At 47.3% G+C, this 14,894-nt stretch overlaps 62 non-coding genes across 62 annotated transcripts; 12 read left to right on the top strand and 50 right to left on the bottom strand.

Moving 5' to 3' along the window:
* Positions 1-134: 134 nt before the first annotated feature.
* Positions 135-207, bottom strand: Trnaa-ugc (transfer RNA alanine (anticodon UGC)). Its single transcript has one exon. It is a non-coding gene; the product is annotated as a tRNA-Ala (tRNA).
* A 253-nt stretch (positions 208-460) lies between these two features.
* Trnay-gua (transfer RNA tyrosine (anticodon GUA)) lies at positions 461-554 on the top strand. Its single transcript has 2 exons — positions 461-497; positions 519-554. It is a non-coding gene; the product is annotated as a tRNA-Tyr (tRNA).
* A 41-nt stretch (positions 555-595) lies between these two features.
* On the bottom strand, positions 596-711 carry Trnal-caa (transfer RNA leucine (anticodon CAA)). Its single transcript has 2 exons — positions 674-711; positions 596-641 (listed from the first exon to the last, which is right to left on the bottom strand). It is a non-coding gene; the product is annotated as a tRNA-Leu (tRNA).
* A 68-nt stretch (positions 712-779) lies between these two features.
* Positions 780-852, bottom strand: Trnaa-agc (transfer RNA alanine (anticodon AGC)). The gene has a single exon. It is a non-coding gene; the product is annotated as a tRNA-Ala (tRNA).
* A 107-nt stretch (positions 853-959) lies between these two features.
* On the bottom strand, positions 960-1,032 carry Trnak-uuu (transfer RNA lysine (anticodon UUU)). Its single transcript has one exon. It is a non-coding gene; the product is annotated as a tRNA-Lys (tRNA).
* Positions 1,033-1,105: 73 nt separating this feature from the next.
* Trnad-guc (transfer RNA aspartic acid (anticodon GUC)) lies at positions 1,106-1,177 on the bottom strand. Its single transcript has one exon. It is a non-coding gene; the product is annotated as a tRNA-Asp (tRNA).
* A 259-nt stretch (positions 1,178-1,436) lies between these two features.
* On the bottom strand, positions 1,437-1,509 carry Trnaa-ugc (transfer RNA alanine (anticodon UGC)). The gene has a single exon. It is a non-coding gene; the product is annotated as a tRNA-Ala (tRNA).
* A 253-nt stretch (positions 1,510-1,762) lies between these two features.
* Positions 1,763-1,856, top strand: Trnay-gua (transfer RNA tyrosine (anticodon GUA)). Its single transcript has 2 exons — positions 1,763-1,799; positions 1,821-1,856. It is a non-coding gene; the product is annotated as a tRNA-Tyr (tRNA).
* A 41-nt stretch (positions 1,857-1,897) lies between these two features.
* Trnal-caa (transfer RNA leucine (anticodon CAA)) lies at positions 1,898-2,013 on the bottom strand. The gene is made up of 2 exons: positions 1,976-2,013; positions 1,898-1,943 (listed from the first exon to the last, which is right to left on the bottom strand). It is a non-coding gene; the product is annotated as a tRNA-Leu (tRNA).
* Positions 2,014-2,081: 68 nt separating this feature from the next.
* Positions 2,082-2,154, bottom strand: Trnaa-agc (transfer RNA alanine (anticodon AGC)). The gene has a single exon. It is a non-coding gene; the product is annotated as a tRNA-Ala (tRNA).
* A 107-nt stretch (positions 2,155-2,261) lies between these two features.
* Positions 2,262-2,334, bottom strand: Trnak-uuu (transfer RNA lysine (anticodon UUU)). Its single transcript has one exon. It is a non-coding gene; the product is annotated as a tRNA-Lys (tRNA).
* Positions 2,335-2,407: 73 nt separating this feature from the next.
* Trnad-guc (transfer RNA aspartic acid (anticodon GUC)) lies at positions 2,408-2,479 on the bottom strand. Its single transcript has one exon. It is a non-coding gene; the product is annotated as a tRNA-Asp (tRNA).
* A 259-nt stretch (positions 2,480-2,738) lies between these two features.
* On the bottom strand, positions 2,739-2,811 carry Trnaa-ugc (transfer RNA alanine (anticodon UGC)). The gene has a single exon. It is a non-coding gene; the product is annotated as a tRNA-Ala (tRNA).
* Positions 2,812-3,064: 253 nt separating this feature from the next.
* Positions 3,065-3,158, top strand: Trnay-gua (transfer RNA tyrosine (anticodon GUA)). The gene is made up of 2 exons: positions 3,065-3,101; positions 3,123-3,158. It is a non-coding gene; the product is annotated as a tRNA-Tyr (tRNA).
* Positions 3,159-3,199: 41 nt separating this feature from the next.
* Positions 3,200-3,315, bottom strand: Trnal-caa (transfer RNA leucine (anticodon CAA)). Its single transcript has 2 exons — positions 3,278-3,315; positions 3,200-3,245 (listed from the first exon to the last, which is right to left on the bottom strand). It is a non-coding gene; the product is annotated as a tRNA-Leu (tRNA).
* Positions 3,316-3,383: 68 nt separating this feature from the next.
* Positions 3,384-3,456, bottom strand: Trnaa-agc (transfer RNA alanine (anticodon AGC)). Its single transcript has one exon. It is a non-coding gene; the product is annotated as a tRNA-Ala (tRNA).
* A 107-nt stretch (positions 3,457-3,563) lies between these two features.
* On the bottom strand, positions 3,564-3,636 carry Trnak-uuu (transfer RNA lysine (anticodon UUU)). Its single transcript has one exon. It is a non-coding gene; the product is annotated as a tRNA-Lys (tRNA).
* Positions 3,637-4,040: 404 nt separating this feature from the next.
* Trnaa-ugc (transfer RNA alanine (anticodon UGC)) lies at positions 4,041-4,113 on the bottom strand. The gene has a single exon. It is a non-coding gene; the product is annotated as a tRNA-Ala (tRNA).
* Positions 4,114-4,366: 253 nt separating this feature from the next.
* Trnay-gua (transfer RNA tyrosine (anticodon GUA)) lies at positions 4,367-4,460 on the top strand. Its single transcript has 2 exons — positions 4,367-4,403; positions 4,425-4,460. It is a non-coding gene; the product is annotated as a tRNA-Tyr (tRNA).
* A 41-nt stretch (positions 4,461-4,501) lies between these two features.
* Positions 4,502-4,617, bottom strand: Trnal-caa (transfer RNA leucine (anticodon CAA)). The gene is made up of 2 exons: positions 4,580-4,617; positions 4,502-4,547 (listed from the first exon to the last, which is right to left on the bottom strand). It is a non-coding gene; the product is annotated as a tRNA-Leu (tRNA).
* A 68-nt stretch (positions 4,618-4,685) lies between these two features.
* On the bottom strand, positions 4,686-4,758 carry Trnaa-agc (transfer RNA alanine (anticodon AGC)). Its single transcript has one exon. It is a non-coding gene; the product is annotated as a tRNA-Ala (tRNA).
* A 107-nt stretch (positions 4,759-4,865) lies between these two features.
* Trnak-uuu (transfer RNA lysine (anticodon UUU)) lies at positions 4,866-4,938 on the bottom strand. The gene has a single exon. It is a non-coding gene; the product is annotated as a tRNA-Lys (tRNA).
* Positions 4,939-5,011: 73 nt separating this feature from the next.
* Trnad-guc (transfer RNA aspartic acid (anticodon GUC)) lies at positions 5,012-5,083 on the bottom strand. The gene has a single exon. It is a non-coding gene; the product is annotated as a tRNA-Asp (tRNA).
* Positions 5,084-5,342: 259 nt separating this feature from the next.
* Trnaa-ugc (transfer RNA alanine (anticodon UGC)) lies at positions 5,343-5,415 on the bottom strand. Its single transcript has one exon. It is a non-coding gene; the product is annotated as a tRNA-Ala (tRNA).
* Positions 5,416-5,668: 253 nt separating this feature from the next.
* Positions 5,669-5,762, top strand: Trnay-gua (transfer RNA tyrosine (anticodon GUA)). The gene is made up of 2 exons: positions 5,669-5,705; positions 5,727-5,762. It is a non-coding gene; the product is annotated as a tRNA-Tyr (tRNA).
* Positions 5,763-5,803: 41 nt separating this feature from the next.
* Positions 5,804-5,919, bottom strand: Trnal-caa (transfer RNA leucine (anticodon CAA)). Its single transcript has 2 exons — positions 5,882-5,919; positions 5,804-5,849 (listed from the first exon to the last, which is right to left on the bottom strand). It is a non-coding gene; the product is annotated as a tRNA-Leu (tRNA).
* A 68-nt stretch (positions 5,920-5,987) lies between these two features.
* Trnaa-agc (transfer RNA alanine (anticodon AGC)) lies at positions 5,988-6,060 on the bottom strand. The gene has a single exon. It is a non-coding gene; the product is annotated as a tRNA-Ala (tRNA).
* Positions 6,061-6,167: 107 nt separating this feature from the next.
* Positions 6,168-6,240, bottom strand: Trnak-uuu (transfer RNA lysine (anticodon UUU)). Its single transcript has one exon. It is a non-coding gene; the product is annotated as a tRNA-Lys (tRNA).
* A 73-nt stretch (positions 6,241-6,313) lies between these two features.
* On the bottom strand, positions 6,314-6,385 carry Trnad-guc (transfer RNA aspartic acid (anticodon GUC)). The gene has a single exon. It is a non-coding gene; the product is annotated as a tRNA-Asp (tRNA).
* Positions 6,386-6,647: 262 nt separating this feature from the next.
* On the bottom strand, positions 6,648-6,720 carry Trnaa-ugc (transfer RNA alanine (anticodon UGC)). The gene has a single exon. It is a non-coding gene; the product is annotated as a tRNA-Ala (tRNA).
* Positions 6,721-6,973: 253 nt separating this feature from the next.
* On the top strand, positions 6,974-7,067 carry Trnay-gua (transfer RNA tyrosine (anticodon GUA)). The gene is made up of 2 exons: positions 6,974-7,010; positions 7,032-7,067. It is a non-coding gene; the product is annotated as a tRNA-Tyr (tRNA).
* Positions 7,068-7,108: 41 nt separating this feature from the next.
* Positions 7,109-7,224, bottom strand: Trnal-caa (transfer RNA leucine (anticodon CAA)). The gene is made up of 2 exons: positions 7,187-7,224; positions 7,109-7,154 (listed from the first exon to the last, which is right to left on the bottom strand). It is a non-coding gene; the product is annotated as a tRNA-Leu (tRNA).
* Positions 7,225-7,292: 68 nt separating this feature from the next.
* On the bottom strand, positions 7,293-7,365 carry Trnaa-agc (transfer RNA alanine (anticodon AGC)). Its single transcript has one exon. It is a non-coding gene; the product is annotated as a tRNA-Ala (tRNA).
* A 107-nt stretch (positions 7,366-7,472) lies between these two features.
* Trnak-uuu (transfer RNA lysine (anticodon UUU)) lies at positions 7,473-7,545 on the bottom strand. Its single transcript has one exon. It is a non-coding gene; the product is annotated as a tRNA-Lys (tRNA).
* Positions 7,546-7,949: 404 nt separating this feature from the next.
* On the bottom strand, positions 7,950-8,022 carry Trnaa-ugc (transfer RNA alanine (anticodon UGC)). The gene has a single exon. It is a non-coding gene; the product is annotated as a tRNA-Ala (tRNA).
* Positions 8,023-8,275: 253 nt separating this feature from the next.
* Trnay-gua (transfer RNA tyrosine (anticodon GUA)) lies at positions 8,276-8,369 on the top strand. Its single transcript has 2 exons — positions 8,276-8,312; positions 8,334-8,369. It is a non-coding gene; the product is annotated as a tRNA-Tyr (tRNA).
* A 41-nt stretch (positions 8,370-8,410) lies between these two features.
* Trnal-caa (transfer RNA leucine (anticodon CAA)) lies at positions 8,411-8,526 on the bottom strand. The gene is made up of 2 exons: positions 8,489-8,526; positions 8,411-8,456 (listed from the first exon to the last, which is right to left on the bottom strand). It is a non-coding gene; the product is annotated as a tRNA-Leu (tRNA).
* A 248-nt stretch (positions 8,527-8,774) lies between these two features.
* Positions 8,775-8,847, bottom strand: Trnak-uuu (transfer RNA lysine (anticodon UUU)). Its single transcript has one exon. It is a non-coding gene; the product is annotated as a tRNA-Lys (tRNA).
* A 73-nt stretch (positions 8,848-8,920) lies between these two features.
* On the bottom strand, positions 8,921-8,992 carry Trnad-guc (transfer RNA aspartic acid (anticodon GUC)). Its single transcript has one exon. It is a non-coding gene; the product is annotated as a tRNA-Asp (tRNA).
* A 585-nt stretch (positions 8,993-9,577) lies between these two features.
* On the top strand, positions 9,578-9,671 carry Trnay-gua (transfer RNA tyrosine (anticodon GUA)). Its single transcript has 2 exons — positions 9,578-9,614; positions 9,636-9,671. It is a non-coding gene; the product is annotated as a tRNA-Tyr (tRNA).
* Positions 9,672-9,712: 41 nt separating this feature from the next.
* On the bottom strand, positions 9,713-9,828 carry Trnal-caa (transfer RNA leucine (anticodon CAA)). Its single transcript has 2 exons — positions 9,791-9,828; positions 9,713-9,758 (listed from the first exon to the last, which is right to left on the bottom strand). It is a non-coding gene; the product is annotated as a tRNA-Leu (tRNA).
* A 68-nt stretch (positions 9,829-9,896) lies between these two features.
* Positions 9,897-9,969, bottom strand: Trnaa-agc (transfer RNA alanine (anticodon AGC)). Its single transcript has one exon. It is a non-coding gene; the product is annotated as a tRNA-Ala (tRNA).
* Positions 9,970-10,076: 107 nt separating this feature from the next.
* Trnak-uuu (transfer RNA lysine (anticodon UUU)) lies at positions 10,077-10,149 on the bottom strand. Its single transcript has one exon. It is a non-coding gene; the product is annotated as a tRNA-Lys (tRNA).
* Positions 10,150-10,222: 73 nt separating this feature from the next.
* On the bottom strand, positions 10,223-10,294 carry Trnad-guc (transfer RNA aspartic acid (anticodon GUC)). The gene has a single exon. It is a non-coding gene; the product is annotated as a tRNA-Asp (tRNA).
* Positions 10,295-10,553: 259 nt separating this feature from the next.
* Trnaa-ugc (transfer RNA alanine (anticodon UGC)) lies at positions 10,554-10,626 on the bottom strand. The gene has a single exon. It is a non-coding gene; the product is annotated as a tRNA-Ala (tRNA).
* A 253-nt stretch (positions 10,627-10,879) lies between these two features.
* Trnay-gua (transfer RNA tyrosine (anticodon GUA)) lies at positions 10,880-10,973 on the top strand. Its single transcript has 2 exons — positions 10,880-10,916; positions 10,938-10,973. It is a non-coding gene; the product is annotated as a tRNA-Tyr (tRNA).
* A 41-nt stretch (positions 10,974-11,014) lies between these two features.
* Positions 11,015-11,130, bottom strand: Trnal-caa (transfer RNA leucine (anticodon CAA)). The gene is made up of 2 exons: positions 11,093-11,130; positions 11,015-11,060 (listed from the first exon to the last, which is right to left on the bottom strand). It is a non-coding gene; the product is annotated as a tRNA-Leu (tRNA).
* Positions 11,131-11,198: 68 nt separating this feature from the next.
* Trnaa-agc (transfer RNA alanine (anticodon AGC)) lies at positions 11,199-11,271 on the bottom strand. The gene has a single exon. It is a non-coding gene; the product is annotated as a tRNA-Ala (tRNA).
* A 107-nt stretch (positions 11,272-11,378) lies between these two features.
* Positions 11,379-11,451, bottom strand: Trnak-uuu (transfer RNA lysine (anticodon UUU)). The gene has a single exon. It is a non-coding gene; the product is annotated as a tRNA-Lys (tRNA).
* Positions 11,452-11,524: 73 nt separating this feature from the next.
* Trnad-guc (transfer RNA aspartic acid (anticodon GUC)) lies at positions 11,525-11,596 on the bottom strand. The gene has a single exon. It is a non-coding gene; the product is annotated as a tRNA-Asp (tRNA).
* A 259-nt stretch (positions 11,597-11,855) lies between these two features.
* Trnaa-ugc (transfer RNA alanine (anticodon UGC)) lies at positions 11,856-11,928 on the bottom strand. Its single transcript has one exon. It is a non-coding gene; the product is annotated as a tRNA-Ala (tRNA).
* A 253-nt stretch (positions 11,929-12,181) lies between these two features.
* Trnay-gua (transfer RNA tyrosine (anticodon GUA)) lies at positions 12,182-12,275 on the top strand. Its single transcript has 2 exons — positions 12,182-12,218; positions 12,240-12,275. It is a non-coding gene; the product is annotated as a tRNA-Tyr (tRNA).
* Positions 12,276-12,316: 41 nt separating this feature from the next.
* Trnal-caa (transfer RNA leucine (anticodon CAA)) lies at positions 12,317-12,432 on the bottom strand. The gene is made up of 2 exons: positions 12,395-12,432; positions 12,317-12,362 (listed from the first exon to the last, which is right to left on the bottom strand). It is a non-coding gene; the product is annotated as a tRNA-Leu (tRNA).
* A 68-nt stretch (positions 12,433-12,500) lies between these two features.
* Positions 12,501-12,573, bottom strand: Trnaa-agc (transfer RNA alanine (anticodon AGC)). The gene has a single exon. It is a non-coding gene; the product is annotated as a tRNA-Ala (tRNA).
* A 107-nt stretch (positions 12,574-12,680) lies between these two features.
* Positions 12,681-12,753, bottom strand: Trnak-uuu (transfer RNA lysine (anticodon UUU)). The gene has a single exon. It is a non-coding gene; the product is annotated as a tRNA-Lys (tRNA).
* A 73-nt stretch (positions 12,754-12,826) lies between these two features.
* Trnad-guc (transfer RNA aspartic acid (anticodon GUC)) lies at positions 12,827-12,898 on the bottom strand. Its single transcript has one exon. It is a non-coding gene; the product is annotated as a tRNA-Asp (tRNA).
* A 259-nt stretch (positions 12,899-13,157) lies between these two features.
* Positions 13,158-13,230, bottom strand: Trnaa-ugc (transfer RNA alanine (anticodon UGC)). The gene has a single exon. It is a non-coding gene; the product is annotated as a tRNA-Ala (tRNA).
* A 253-nt stretch (positions 13,231-13,483) lies between these two features.
* Positions 13,484-13,577, top strand: Trnay-gua (transfer RNA tyrosine (anticodon GUA)). The gene is made up of 2 exons: positions 13,484-13,520; positions 13,542-13,577. It is a non-coding gene; the product is annotated as a tRNA-Tyr (tRNA).
* A 41-nt stretch (positions 13,578-13,618) lies between these two features.
* Trnal-caa (transfer RNA leucine (anticodon CAA)) lies at positions 13,619-13,734 on the bottom strand. Its single transcript has 2 exons — positions 13,697-13,734; positions 13,619-13,664 (listed from the first exon to the last, which is right to left on the bottom strand). It is a non-coding gene; the product is annotated as a tRNA-Leu (tRNA).
* A 248-nt stretch (positions 13,735-13,982) lies between these two features.
* On the bottom strand, positions 13,983-14,055 carry Trnak-uuu (transfer RNA lysine (anticodon UUU)). The gene has a single exon. It is a non-coding gene; the product is annotated as a tRNA-Lys (tRNA).
* A 73-nt stretch (positions 14,056-14,128) lies between these two features.
* On the bottom strand, positions 14,129-14,200 carry Trnad-guc (transfer RNA aspartic acid (anticodon GUC)). Its single transcript has one exon. It is a non-coding gene; the product is annotated as a tRNA-Asp (tRNA).
* Positions 14,201-14,785: 585 nt separating this feature from the next.
* Positions 14,786-14,879, top strand: Trnay-gua (transfer RNA tyrosine (anticodon GUA)). The gene is made up of 2 exons: positions 14,786-14,822; positions 14,844-14,879. It is a non-coding gene; the product is annotated as a tRNA-Tyr (tRNA).
* The last annotated feature ends 15 nt before the right edge of the window (positions 14,880-14,894 follow it).

Genomic DNA, 14,894 nt, shown 5'->3' with positions numbered 1-14,894 from the left:
ACATATGCAGCGCGGTTTAGTATTATTATTATTATTATTAATACCAGGTAATCTTAGGAGCATCATAAATCCTCTTATGACCATTGGCAACTACTGAAATTAGTATAAAAATAAATAAATTAAAAACATCGTCTTGGAGGATCCGGGCATCGATCCCGGTACCTCTCGCATGCAAAGCGAGCGCTCTACCATGTGAGCTAATCCCCCTGGAAATGGTAAAAAGGTCATAGTTCGAGTGCTGTTCGCAATACTAAACTACACCTTACATCAGACACATTTCAGCTTGCCTACCTTCAGCAGAGTGGCGCAGAGGAAGCGTGCTGGGCCCATAACCCAGAGGTCGGTGGATCGAAACCACCCTCTGCTACGTGCGAGCTATCGCATCATTTTAAAAACCACGTCATACTACAAACGTGACATGACCTGCATAGTCCTGCACAAGAACTGTACGATGCTACATCCACCGATAGCTCAGTTGGTAGAGCGGAGGACTGTAGACGAACTTATACCACTCAGGCATCCTTAGGTCGCTGGTTCAAATCCGGCTCGGTGGACTTGCATTTTAGGCCTAAAATTTTGTGTGGCAGGGAAAAGTTGTCGGAAGTGGGATTCGAACCCACGCCCTCATTCGAGGACCAGAATTCTTCACGCGATGAGTGGAAGAACATTTTGTCTTGAGTCTGGCGCCTTAGACCGCTCGGCCATCCCGACATGACACGAACGCTGCTGCAAATTGCTCTGCGCAAATTTCATTTATTTTACGCCTATGGAAAAGGCATTGGAGAACCCGGGCATCGATCCCGGTACCTCTCGCATGCTAAGCGAGCGCTCTACCATCTGAGCTAGTTCCCCATCAAGTTTGCTTCGCCTTTGCCACTCCGCAAATGTTACGTTATTCATCCTCTTTCGACAAGACATTGTGGTGAAAGTTAGTTCACCATCGTACCAAATAATTGTTACGCCCGATGAGGGACTCGAACCCGCGACCCTCAGATTAAAAGTCTGATGCTCTACCGACTGAGCTAACCGGGCGTAAATCTGTATTCCCGGACAGTCCCGCGAACGCTACTGACGTGAAACGAAACATTGACAAGATAAAAAGAACCTCCCCGGCGGGGAATCGAACCCCGGTCTCCCGCGTGACAGGCGGGGATACTTACCACTATACTACCGAGGACGAGTTCATATTTAAATAATATGTTCGCGATGGCGTCAATGCCCGAATGCCACACGGTCGATCATGTTAAAAGCTGAAACTGTGTATACTGTCAATGCGAAATTAAACAGCAAGAAATGCTCTAGACATATGCAGCGCGGTTTAGTATTATTATTATTATTATTAATACCAGGTAATCTTAGGAGCATCATAAATCCTCTTATGACCATTGGCAACTACTGAAATTAGTATAAAAATAAATAAATTAAAAACATCGTCTTGGAGGATCCGGGCATCGATCCCGGTACCTCTCGCATGCAAAGCGAGCGCTCTACCATGTGAGCTAATCCCCCTGGAAATGGTAAAAAGGTCATAGTTCGAGTGCTGTTCCCAATACTAAACTACACCTTACATCAGACACATTTCAGCTTACCTACCTTCAGCAGAGTGGCGCAGAGGAAGCGTGCTGGGCCCATAACCCAGAGGTCGGTGGATCGAAACCACCCTCTGCTACGTGCGAGCTATCGCATCATTTTAAAAACCACGTCATACTACAAACGTGACATGACCTGCATAGTCCTGCACAAGAACTGTACGATGCTACATCCACCGATAGCTCAGTTGGTAGAGCGGAGGACTGTAGACGAACTTATACCACTCAGGCATCCTTAGGTCGCTGGTTCAAATCCGGCTCGGTGGACTTGCATTTTAGGCCTAAAATTTTGTGTGGCAGGGAAAAGTTGTCGGAAGTGGGATTCGAACCCACGCCCTCATTCGAGGACCAGAATTCTCCACGCGATGAGTGGAAGAACATTTTGTCTTGAGTCTGGCGCCTTAGACCGCTCGGCCATCCCGACATGACACGAACGCTGCTGCAAATTGCTCTGCGCAAATTTCATTTATTTTACGCCTATGGAAAAGGCATTGGAGAACCCGGGCATCGATCCCGGTACCTCTCGCATGCTAAGCGAGCGCTCTACCATCTGAGCTAGTTCCCCATCAAGTTTGCTTCGCCTTTGCCACTCCGCAAATGTTACGTTATTCATCCTCTTTCGACAAGACATTGTGGTGAAAGTTAGTTCACCATCGTACCAAATAATTGTTACGCCCGATGAGGGACTCGAACCCGCGACCCTCAGATTAAAAGTCTGATGCTCTACCGACTGAGCTAACCGGGCGTAAATCTGTATTCCCGGACAGTCCCGCGAACGCTACTGACGTGAAACGAAACATTGACAAGATAAAAAGAACCTCCCCGGCGGGGAATCGAACCCCGGTCTCCCGCGTGACAGGCGGGGATACTTACCACTATACTACCGAGGACGAGTTCATATTTAAATAATATGTTCGCGATGGCGTCAATGCCCGAATGCCACACGGTCGATCATGTTAAAAGCTGAAACTGTGTATACTGTCAATGCGAAATTAAACAGCAAGAAATGCTCTAGACATATGCAGCGCGGTTTAGTATTATTATTATTATTATTAATACCAGGTAATCTTAGGAGCATCATAAATCCTCTTATGACCATTGGCAACTACTGAAATTAGTATAAAAATAAATAAATTAAAAACATCGTCTTGGAGGATCCGGGCATCGATCCCGGTACCTCTCGCATGCAAAGCGAGCGCTCTACCATGTGAGCTAATCCCCCTGGAAATGGTAAAAAGGTCATAGTTCGAGTGCTGTTCGCAATACTAAACTACACCTTACATCAGACACATTTCAGCTTACCTACCTTCAGCAGAGTGGCGCAGAGGAAGCGTGCTGGGCCCATAACCCAGAGGTCGGTGGATCGAAACCACCCTCTGCTACGTGCGAGCTATCGCATCATTTTAAAAACCACGTCATACTACAAACGTGACATGACCTGCATAGTCCTGCACAAGAACTGTACGATGCTACATCCACCGATAGTTCAGTTGGTAGAGCGGAGGACTGTAGACGAACTTATACCACTCAGGCATCCTTAGGTCGCTGGTTCAAATCCGGCTCGGTGGACTTGCATTTTAGGCCTAAAATTTTGTGTGGCAGGGAAAAGTTGTCGGAAGTGGGATTCGAACCCACGCCCTCATTCGAGGACCAGAATTCTCCACGCGATGAGTGGAAGAACATTTTGTCTTGAGTCTGGCGCCTTAGACCGCTCGGCCATCCCGACATGACACGAACGCTGCTGCAAATTGCTCTGCGCAAATTTCATTTATTTTACGCCTATGGAAAAGGCATTGGAGAACCCGGGCATCGATCCCGGTACCTCTCGCATGCTAAGCGAGCGCTCTACCATCTGAGCTAGTTCCCCATCAAGTTTGCTTCGCCTTTGCCACTCCGCAAATGTTACGTTATTCATCCTCTTTCGACAAGACATTGTGGTGAAAGTTAGTTCACCATCGTACCAAATAATTGTTACGCCCGATGAGGGACTCGAACCCGCGACCCTCAGATTAAAAGTCTGATGCTCTACCGACTGAGCTAACCGGGCGTAAATCTGTATTCCCGGACAGTCCCGCGAACGCTACTGACGTGAAACGAAACATTGACAAGATAAAAAGAACCTCCCCGGCGGGGAATCGAACCCCGGTCTCCCGCGTGACAGTCGGGGATACTTACCACTATACTACCGAGGACGAGTTCATATTTAAATAATATGTTCGCGATGGCGTCAATGCCCGAATGCCACACGGTCGATCATGTTAAAAGCTGAAACTGTGTATACTGTCAATGCGAAATTAAACAGCAAGAAATGCTCTAGACATATGCAGCGCGGTTTAGTATTATTATTATTATTATTAATACCAGGTAATCTTAGGAGCATCATAAATCCTCTTATGACCATTGGCAACTACTGAAATTAGTATAAAAATAAATAAATTAAAAACATCGTCTTGGAGGATCCGGGCATCGATCCCGGTACCTCTCGCATGCAAAGCGAGCGCTCTACCATGTGAGCTAATCCCCCGGGAAATGTTAAAAAGGTCATAGTTCGAGTGCTGTTCGCAATACTAAACTACACCTTACATCAGACACATTTCAGCTTACCTACCTTCAGCAGAGTGGCGCAGAGGAAGCGTGCTGGGCCCATAACCCAGAGGTCGGTGGATCGAAACCACCCTCTGCTACGTGCGAGCTATCGCATCATTTTAAAAACCACGTCATACTACAAACGTGACATGACCTGCATAGTCCTGCACAAGAACTGTACGATGCTACATCCACCGATAGCTCAGTTGGTAGAGCGGAGGACTGTAGACGAACTTATACCACTCAGGCATCCTTAGGTCGCTGGTTCAAATCCGGCTCGGTGGACTTGCATTTTAGGCCTAAAATTTTGTGTGGCAGGGAAAAGTTGTCGGAAGTGGGATTCGAACCCACGCCCTCATTCGAGGACCAGAATTCTCCACGCGATGAGTGGAAGAACATTTTGTCTTGAGTCTGGCGCCTTAGACCGCTCGGCCATCCCGACATGACACGAACGCTGCTGCAAATTGCTCTGCGCAAATTTCATTTATTTTACGCCTATGGAAAAGGCATTGGAGAACCCGGGCATCGATCCCGGTACCTCTCGCATGCTAAGCGAGCGCTCTACCATCTGAGCTAGTTCCCCATCAAGTTTGCTTCGCCTTTGCCACTCCGCAAATGTTACGTTATTCATCCTCTTTCGACAAGACATTGTGGTGAAAGTTAGTTCACCATCGTACCAAATAATTGTTACGCCCGATGAGGGACTCGAACCCGCGACCCTCAGATTAAAAGTCTGATGCTCTACCGACTGAGCTAACCGGGCGTAAATCTGTATTCCCGGACAGTCCCGCGAACGCTACTGACGTGAAACGAAACATTGACAAGATAAAAAGAACCTCCCCGGCGGGGAATCGAACCCCGGTCTCCCGCGTGACAGGCGGGGATACTTACCACTATACTACCGAGGACGAGTTCATATTTAAATAATATGTTCGCGATGGCGTCAATGCCCGAATGCCACACGGTCGATCATGTTAAAAGCTGAAACTGTGTATACTGTCAATGCTAAATTAAACAGCAAGAAATGCTCTAGACATATGCAGCGCGGTTTAGTATTATTATTATTATTATTAATACCAGGTAATCTTAGGAGCATCATAAATCCTCTTATGACCATTGGCAACTACTGAAATTAGTATAAAAATAAATAAATTAAAAACATCGTCTTGGAGGATCCGGGCATCGATCCCGGTACCTCTCGCATGCAAAGCGAGCGCTCTACCATGTGAGCTAATCCCCCTGGAAATGGTAAAAAGGTCATAGTTCGAGTGCTGTTCGCAATACTAAACTACACCTTACATCAGACACATTTCACCTTACCTACCTTCAGCAGAGTGGCGCAGAGGAAGCGTGCTGGGCCCATAACCCAGAGGTCGGTGGATCGAAACCACCCTCTGCTACGTGCGAGCTATCGCATCATTTTAAAAACCACGTCATACTACAAACGTGACATGACCTGCATAGTCCTGCACAAGAACTGTACGATGCTACATCCACCGATAGCTCAGTTGGTAGAGCGGAGGACTGTAGACGAACTTATACCACTCAGGCATCCTTAGGTCGCTGGTTCAAATCCGGCTCGGTGGACTTGCATTTTAGGCCTAAAATTTTGTGTGGCAGGGAAAAGTTGTCGGAAGTGGGATTCGAACCCACGCCCTCATTCGAGGACCAGAATTCTCCACGCGATGAGTGGAAGAACATTTTGTCTTGAGTCTGGCGCCTTAGACCGCTCGGCCATCCCGACATGACACGGACGCTGCTGCAAATTGCTCTGCGCAAATTTCATTTATTTTACGCCTATGGAAAAGGCATTGGAGAACCCGGGCATCGATCCCGGTACCTCTCGCATGCTAAGCGAGCGCTCTACCATCTGAGCTAGTTCCCCATCAAGTTTGCTTCGCCTTTGCCACTCCGCAAATGTTACGTTATTCATCCTCTTTCGACAAGACATTGTGGTGAAAGTTAGTTCACCATCGTACCAAATAATTGTTACGCCCGATGAGGGACTCGAACCCGCGACCCTCAGAATAAAAGTCTGATGCTCTACCGACTGAGCTAACCGGGCGTAAATCTGTATTCCCGGACAGTCCCGCGAACGCTACTGACGTGAAACGAAACATTGACAAGATAAAAAGAACCTCCCCGGCGGGGAATCGAACCCCGGTCTCCCGCGTGACAGGCGGGGATACTTACCACTATACTACCGAGGACGAGTTCATATTTAAATAATATGTTCGCGATGGCGTCAATGCCCTAATGCCACACGGTCGATCATGTTAAAAGCTGAAACTGTGTATACTGTCAATGCGAAATTAAACAGCAAGAAATGCTCTAGACATATGCAGCGCGGTTTAGTATTATTATTATTATTATTATTAATACCAGTTAATCTTAGGAGCATCATAAATCCTCTTATGACCATTGGCAACTACTGAAATTAGTATAAAAATAAATAAATTAAAAACATCGTCTTGGAGGATCCGGGCATCGATCCCGGTACCTCTCGCATGCAAAGCGAGCGCTCTACCATGTGAGCTAATCCCCCTGGAAATGGTAAAAAGGTCATAGTTCGAGTGCTGTTCGCAATACTAAACTACACCTTACATCAGACACATTTCAGCTTACCTACCTTCAGCAGAGTGGCGCAGAGTAAGCGTGCTGGGCCCATAACCCAGAGGTCGGTGGATCGAAACCACCCTCTGCTACGTGCGAGCTATCGCATCATTTTAAAAACCACGTCATACTACAAACGTGACATGACCTGCATAGTCCTGCACAAGAACTGTACGATGCTACATCCACCGATAGCTCAGTTGGTAGAGCGGAGGACTGTAGACGAACTTATACCACTCAGGCATCCTTAGGTCGCTGGTTCAAATCCGGCTCGGTGGACTTGCATTTTAGGCCTAAAATTTTGTGTGGCAGGGAAAAGTTGTCGGAAGTGGGATTCGAACCCACGCCCTCATTCGAGGACCAGAATTCTCCACGCAATGAGTGGAAGAACATTTTGTCTTGAGTCTGGCGCCTTAGACCGCTCGGCCATCCCGACATGACACGAACGCTGCTGCAAATTGCTCTGCGCAAATTTCATTTATTTTACGCCTATGGAAAAGGCATTGGAGAACCCGGGCATCGATCCCGGTACCTCTCGCATGCTAAGCGAGCGCTCTACCATCTGAGCTAGTTCCCCATCAAGTTTGCTTCGCCTTTGCCACTCCGCAAATGTTACGTTATTCATCCTCTTTCGACAAGACATTGTGGTGAAAGTTAGTTCACCATCGTACCAAATAATTGTTACGCCCGATGAGGGACTCGAACCCGCGACCCTCAGATTAAAAGTCTGATGCTCTACCGACTGAGCTAACCGGGCGTAAATCTGTATTCCCGGACAGTCCCGCGAACGCTACTGACGTGAAACGAAACATTGACAAGATAAAAAGAACCTCCCCGGCGGGGAAACGAACCCCGGTCTCCCGCGTGACAGGCGGGGATACTTACCACTATACTACCGAGGACGAGTTCATATTTAAATAATATGTTCGCGATGGCGTCAATGCCCGAATGCCACACGGTCGATCATGTTAAAAGCTGAAACTGTGTATACTGTCAATGCGAAATTAAACAGCAAGAAATGCTCTAGACATATGCAGCGCGGTTTAGTATTATTATTATTATTATTAATACCAGGTAATCTTAGGAGCATCATAAATCCTCTTATGACCATTGGCAACTACTGAAATTAGTATAAAAATAAATAAATTAAAAACATCGTCTTGGAGGATCCGGGCATCGATCCCGGTACCTCTCGCATGCAAAGCGAGCGCTCTACCATGTGAGCTAATCCCCCTGGAAATGGTAAAAAGGTCATAGTTCGAGTGCTGTTCGCAATACTAAACTACACCTTACATCAGACACATTTCAGCTTACCTACCTTCAGCAGAGTGGCGCAGAGGAAGCGTGCTGGGCCCATAACCCAGAGGTCGGTGGATCGAAACCACCCTCTGCTACGTGCGAGCTATCGCATCATTTTAAAAACCACGTCATACTACAAACGTGACATGACCTGCATAGTCCTGCACAAGAACTGTACGATGCTACATCCACCGATAGCTCAGTTGGTAGAGCGGAGGACTGTAGACGAACTTATACCACTCAGGCATCCTTAGGTCGCTGGTTCAAATCCGGCTCGGTGGACTTGCATTTTAGGCCTAAAATTTTGTGTGGCAGGGAAAAGTTGTCGGAAGTGGGATTCGAACCCACGCCCTCATTCGAGGACCAGAATTCTCCACGCGATGAGTGGAAGAACATTTTGTCTTGAGTCTGGCGCCTTAGACCGCTCGGCCATCCCGACATGACACGAACGCTGCTGCAAATTGCTCTGCGCAAATTTCATTTATTTTACGCCTATGGAAAAGGCATTGGAGAACTCGGGCATCGATCCCGGTGCCTCTCGCATGCTAAGCGAGCGCTCCACCATCTGAGCTAGTTCCCCATCAAGTTTGCTTCGCCTTTGCCACTCCGCAAATGTTACGTTATTCATCCTCTTTCGACAAGACATTGTGGTGAAAGTTAGTTCACCATCGTACCAAATAATTGTTACACCCGATGAGGGACTCGAACCCGCGACCCTCAGATTAAAAGTCTGATGCTCTACCGACTGAGCTAACCGGGCGTAAATCTGTATTCCCGGACAGTCCCGCGAACGCTACTGACGTGAAACGAAACATTGACAAGATAAAAAGAACCTCCCCGGCGGGGAATCGAACCCCGGTCTCCCGCGTGACAGGCGGGGATACTTACCACTATACTACCGAGGACGAGTTCATATTTAAATAATATGTTCGCGATGGCGTCAATGCCCGAATGCCACACGGTCGATCATGTTAAAAGCTGAAACTGTGTATACTGTCAATGCGAAATTAAACAGCAAGAAATGCTCTAGACATATGCAGCGCGGTTTAGTATTATTATTATTATTATTAATACCAGGTAATCTTAGGAGCATCATAAATCCTCTTATGACCATTGGCAACTACTGAAATTAGTATAAAAATAAATAAATTAAAAACATCGTCTTGAAGGATTCGGGCATCGATCCCGGTACCTCTCGCATGCAAAGCGAGCGCTCTACCATGTGAGCTAATCCCCCTGGAAATGGTAAAAAGGTCATAGTTCGAGTGCTGTTCGCAATACTAAACTACACCTTACATCAGACACATTTCAGCTTACCTACCTTCAGCAGAGTGGCGCAGAGGAAGCGTGCTGGGCCCATAACCCAGAGGTCGGTGGATCGAAACCACCCTCTGCTACGTGCGAGCTATCGCATCATTTTAAAAACCACGTCATACTACAAACGTGACATGACCTGCATAGTCCTGCACAAGAACTGTACGATGCTACATCCACCGATAGCTCAGTTGGTAGAGCGGAGGACTGTAGACGAACTTATACCACTCAGGCATCCTTAGGTCGCTGGTTCAAATCCGGCTCGGTGGACTTGCATTTTAGGCCTAAAATTTTGTGTGGCAGGGAAAAGTTGTCGGAAGTGGGATTCGAACCCACGCCCTCATTCGAGGACCAGAATTCTCCACGCGATGAGTGGAAGAACATTTTGTCTTGAGTCTGGCGCCTTAGACCGCTCGGCCATCCCGACATGACACGAACGCTGCTGCAAATTGCTCTGCGCAAATTTCATTTATTTTACGCCTATGGAAAAGGCATTGGAGAACCCGGGCATCGATCCCGGTACCTCTCGCATGCTAAGCGAGCGCTCTACCATCTGAGCTAGTTCCCCATCAAGTTTGCTTCGCCTTTGCCACTCCGCAAATGTTACGTTATTCATCCTCTTTCGACAAGACATTGTGGTGAAAGTTAGTTCACCATCGTACCAAATAATTGTTACGCCCGATGAGGGACTCGAACCCGCGACCCTCAGATTAAAAGTCTGATGCTCTACCGACTGAGCTAACCGGGCGTAAATCTGTATTCCCGGACAGTCCCGCGAACGCTACTGACGTGAAACGAAACATTGACAAGATAAAAAGAACCTCCCCGGCGGGGAATCGAACCCCGGTCTCCCGCGTGACAGGCGGGGATACTTACCACTATACTACCGAGGACGAGTTCATATTTAAATAATATGTTCGCGATGGCGTCAATGCCCGAATGCCACACGGTCGATCATGTTAAAAGCTGAAACTGTGTATACTGTCAATGCGAAATTAAACAGCAAGAAATGCTCTAGACATATGCAGCGCGGTTTGGTATTATTATTATTATTATTAATACCAGGTAATCTTAGGAGCATCATAAATCCTCTTATGACCATTGGCAACTACTGAAATTAGTATAAAAATAAATAAATTAAAAACATCGTCTTGGAGGATCCGGGCATCGATCCCGGTACCTCTCGCATGCAAAGCGAGCGCTCTACCATGTGAGCTAATCCCCCTGGAAATGGTAAAAAGGTCATAGTTCGAGTGCTGTTCGCAATACTAAACTACACCTTACATCAGACACATTTCAGCTTACCTACCTTCAGCAGAGTGGCGCAGAGGAAGCGTGCTGGGCCCATAACCCAGAGGTCGGTGGATCGAAACCACCCTCTGCTACGTGCGAGCTATCGCATCATTTTAAAAACCACGTCATACTACAAACGTGACATGACCTGCATAGTCCTGCACAAGAACTGTACGATGCTACATCCACCGATAGCTCAGTTGGTAGAGCGGAGGACTGTAGACGAACTTATACCACTCAGGCATCCTTAGGTCGCTGGTTCAAATCCGGCTCGGTGGACTTGCATTTTAGGCCTAAAATTTTGTGTGGCAGGGAAAAGTTGTCAGAAGTGGGATTCGAACCCACGCCCTCATTCGAGGACCAGAATTCTCCACGCGATGAGTGGAAGAACATTTTGTCTTGAGTCTGGCGCCTTAGACCGCTCGGCCATCCCGACATGACACGAACGCTGCTGCAAATTGCTCTGCGCAAATTTCATTTATTTTACGCCTATGGAAAAGGCATTGGAGAACCCGGGCATCGATCCCGGTACCTCTCGCATGCTAAGCGAGCGCTCTACCATCTGAGCTAGTTCCCCATCAAGTTTGCTTCGCCTTTGCCACTCCGCAAATGTTACGTTATTCATCCTCTTTCGACAAGACATTGTGGTGAAAGTTAGTTCACCATCGTACCAAATAATTGTTACGCCCGATGAGGGACTCGAACCCGCGACCCCCAGATTAAAAGTCTGATGCTCTACCGACTGAGCTAACCGGGCGTAAATCTGTATTCCTGGACAGTCCCGCGAACGCTACTGACGTGAAACGAAACATTGACAAGATAAAAAGAACCTCCCCGGCGGGGAATCGAACCCCGGTCTCCCGCGTGACAGGCGGGGATACTTACCACTATACTACCGAGGACGAGTTCATATTTAAATAATATGTTCGCGATGGCGTCAATGCCCGAATGCCACACGGTCGATCATGTTAAAAGCTGAAACTGTGTATACTGTCAATGCGAAATTAAACAGCAAGAAATGCTCTAGACATATGCAGCGCGGTTTGGTATTATTATTATTATTATTAATACCAGGTAATCTTAGGAGCATCATAAATCCTCTTATGACCATTGGCAACTACTGAAATTAGTATAAAAATAAATAAATTAAAAACATCGTCTTGGAGGATCCGGGCATCGATCCCGGTACCTCTCGCATGCAAAGCGAGCGCTCTACCATGTGAGCTAATCCCCCTGGAAATGGTAAAAAGGTCATAGTTCGAGTGCTGTTCGCAATACTAAACTACACCTTACATCAGACACATTTCAGCTTACCTACCTTCAGCAGAGTGGCGCAGAGGAAGCGTGCTGGGCCCATAACCCAGAGGTCGGTGGATCGAAACCACCCTCTGCTACGTGCGAGCTATCGCATCATTTTAAAAACCACGTCATACTACAAACGTGACATGACCTGCATAGTCCTGCACAAGAACTGTACGATGCTACATCCACCGATAGCTCAGTTGGTAGAGCGGAGGACTGTAGACGAACTTATACCACTCAGGCATCCTTAGGTCGCTGGTTCAAATCCGGCTCGGTGGACTTGCATTTTAGGCCTAAAATTTTGTGTGGCAGGGAAAAGTTGTCAGAAGTGGGATTCGAACCCACGCCCTCATTCGAGGACCAGAATTCTCCACGCGATGAGTGGAAGAACATTTTGTCTTGAGTCTGGCGCCTTAGACCGCTCGGCCATCCCGACATGACACGAACGCTGCTGCAAATTGCTCTGCGCAAATTTCATTTATTTTACGCCTATGGAAAAGGCATTGGAGAACCCGGGCATCGATCCCGGTACCTCTCGCATGCTAAGCGAGCGCTCTACCATCTGAGCTAGTTCCCCATCAAGTTTGCTTCGCCTTTGCCACTCCGCAAATGTTACGTTATTCATCCTCTTTCGACAAGACATTGTGGTGAAAGTTAGTTCACCATCGTACCAAATAATTGTTACGCCCGATGAGGGACTCGAACCCGCGACCCCCAGATTAAAAGTCTGATGCTCTACCGACTGAGCTAACCGGGCGTAAATCTGTATTCCTGGACAGTCCCGCGAACGCTACTGACGTGAAACGAAACATTGACAAGATAAAAAGAACCTCCCCGGCGGAGAATCGAACCCCGGTCTCCCGCGTGACAGGCGGGGATACTTACCACTATACTACCGAGGACGAGTTCATATTTAAATAATATGTTCGCGATGGCGTCAATGCCCGAATGCCACACGGTCGATCATGTTAAAAGCTGAAACTGTGTATACTGTCATTGCGAAATTAAACAGCAAGAAATGCTCTAGACATATGCAGCGCGGTTTAGTATTATTATTATTATTATTAATACCAGATAATCTTAGGAGCATCATAAATCCTCTTATGACCATTGGCAACTACTGAAATTAGTATAAAAATAAATAAATTAAAAACATCGTCTTGGAGGATCCGGGCATCGATCCCGGTACCTCTCGCATGCAAAGCGAGCGCTCTACCATGTGAGCTAATCCCCCTGGAAATGGTAAAAAGGTCATAGTTCGAGTGCTGTTCGCAATACTAAACTACACCTTACATCAGACACATTTCAGCTTACCTACCTTCAGCAGAGTGGCGCAGAGGAAGCGTGCTGGGCCCATAACCCAGAGGTCAGTGGATCGAAACCACCCTCTGCTACGTGCGAGCTATCGCATCATTTTAAAAACCACGTCATACTACAAACGTGACATGACCTGCATAGTCCTGCACAAGAACTGTACGATGCTACATCCACCGATAGCTCAGTTGGTAGAGCGGAGGACTGTAGACGAACTTATACCACTCAGGCATCCTTAGGTCGCTGGTTCAAATCCGGCTCGGTGGACTTGCATTTTAGGCCTAAAATTTTGTGTGGCAGGGAAAAGTTGTCGGAAGTGGGATTCGAACCCACGCCCTCATTCGAGGACCAGAATTCTCCACGCGATGAGTGGAAGAACATTTTGTCTTGAGTCTGGCGCCTTAGACCGCTCGGCCATCCCGACATGACACGAACGCTGCTGCAAATTGCTCTGCGCAAATTTCATTTATTTTACGCTTATGGAAAAGGCATTGGAGAACTCGGGCATCGATCCCGGTGCCTCTCGCATGCTAAGCGAGCGCTCCACCATCTGAGCTAGTTCCCCATCAAGTTTGCTTCGCCTTTGCCACTCCGCAAATGTTACGTTATTCATCCTCTTTCGACAAGACATTGTGGTGAAAGTTAGTTCACCATCGTACCAAATAATTGTTACACCCGATGAGGGACTCGAACCCGCGACCCTCAGATTAAAAGTCTGATGCTCTACCGACTGAGCTAACCGGGCGTAAATCTGTATTCCCGGACAGTCCCGCGAACGCTACTGACGTGAAACGAAACATTGACAAGATAAAAAGAACCTCCCCGGCGGGGAATCGAACCCCGGTCTCCCGCGTGACAGGCGGGGATACTTACCACTATACTACCGAGGACGAGTTCATATTTAAATAATATGTTCGCGATGGCGTCAATGCCCGAATGCCACACGGTCGATCATGTTAAAAGCTGAAACTGTGTATACTGTCAATGCGAAATTAAACAGCAAGAAATGCTCTAGACATATGCAGCGCGGTTTAGTATTATTATTATTATTATTAATACCAGGTAATCTTAGGAGCATCATAAATCCTCTTATGACCATTGGCAACTACTGAAATTAGTATAAAAATAAATAAATTAAAAACATCGTCTTGAAGGATTCGGGCATCGATCCCGGTACCTCTCGCATGCAAAGCGAGCGCTCTACCATGTGAGCTAATCCCCCTGGAAATGGTAAAAAGGTCATAGTTCGAGTGCTGTTCGCAATACTAAACTACACCTTACATCAGACACAATTCAGCTTACCTACCTTCAGCAGAGTGGCGCAGAGGAAGCGTGCTGGGCCCATAACCCAGAGGTCGGTGGATCGAAACCACCCTCTGCTACGTGCGAGCTATCGCATCATTTTAAAAACCACGTCATACTACAAACGTGACATGACCTGCATAGTCCTGCACAAGAACTGTACGATGCTACATCCACCGATAGCTCAGTTGGTAGAGCGGAGGACTGTAGACGAACTTATACCACTCAGGCATCCTTAGGTCGCTGGTTCAAATCCGGCTCGGTGGACTTGCATTTTAGGCC

The sequence above is a fragment of the Hydractinia symbiolongicarpus genome, chromosome 3 (genome assembly GCF_029227915.1).
Source record: "Hydractinia symbiolongicarpus strain clone_291-10 chromosome 3, HSymV2.1, whole genome shotgun sequence".
NCBI lineage: Eukaryota > Metazoa > Cnidaria > Hydrozoa > Anthoathecata > Hydractiniidae > Hydractinia > Hydractinia symbiolongicarpus.
This window is presented reverse-complemented; position numbering and strand designations above follow the sequence as displayed.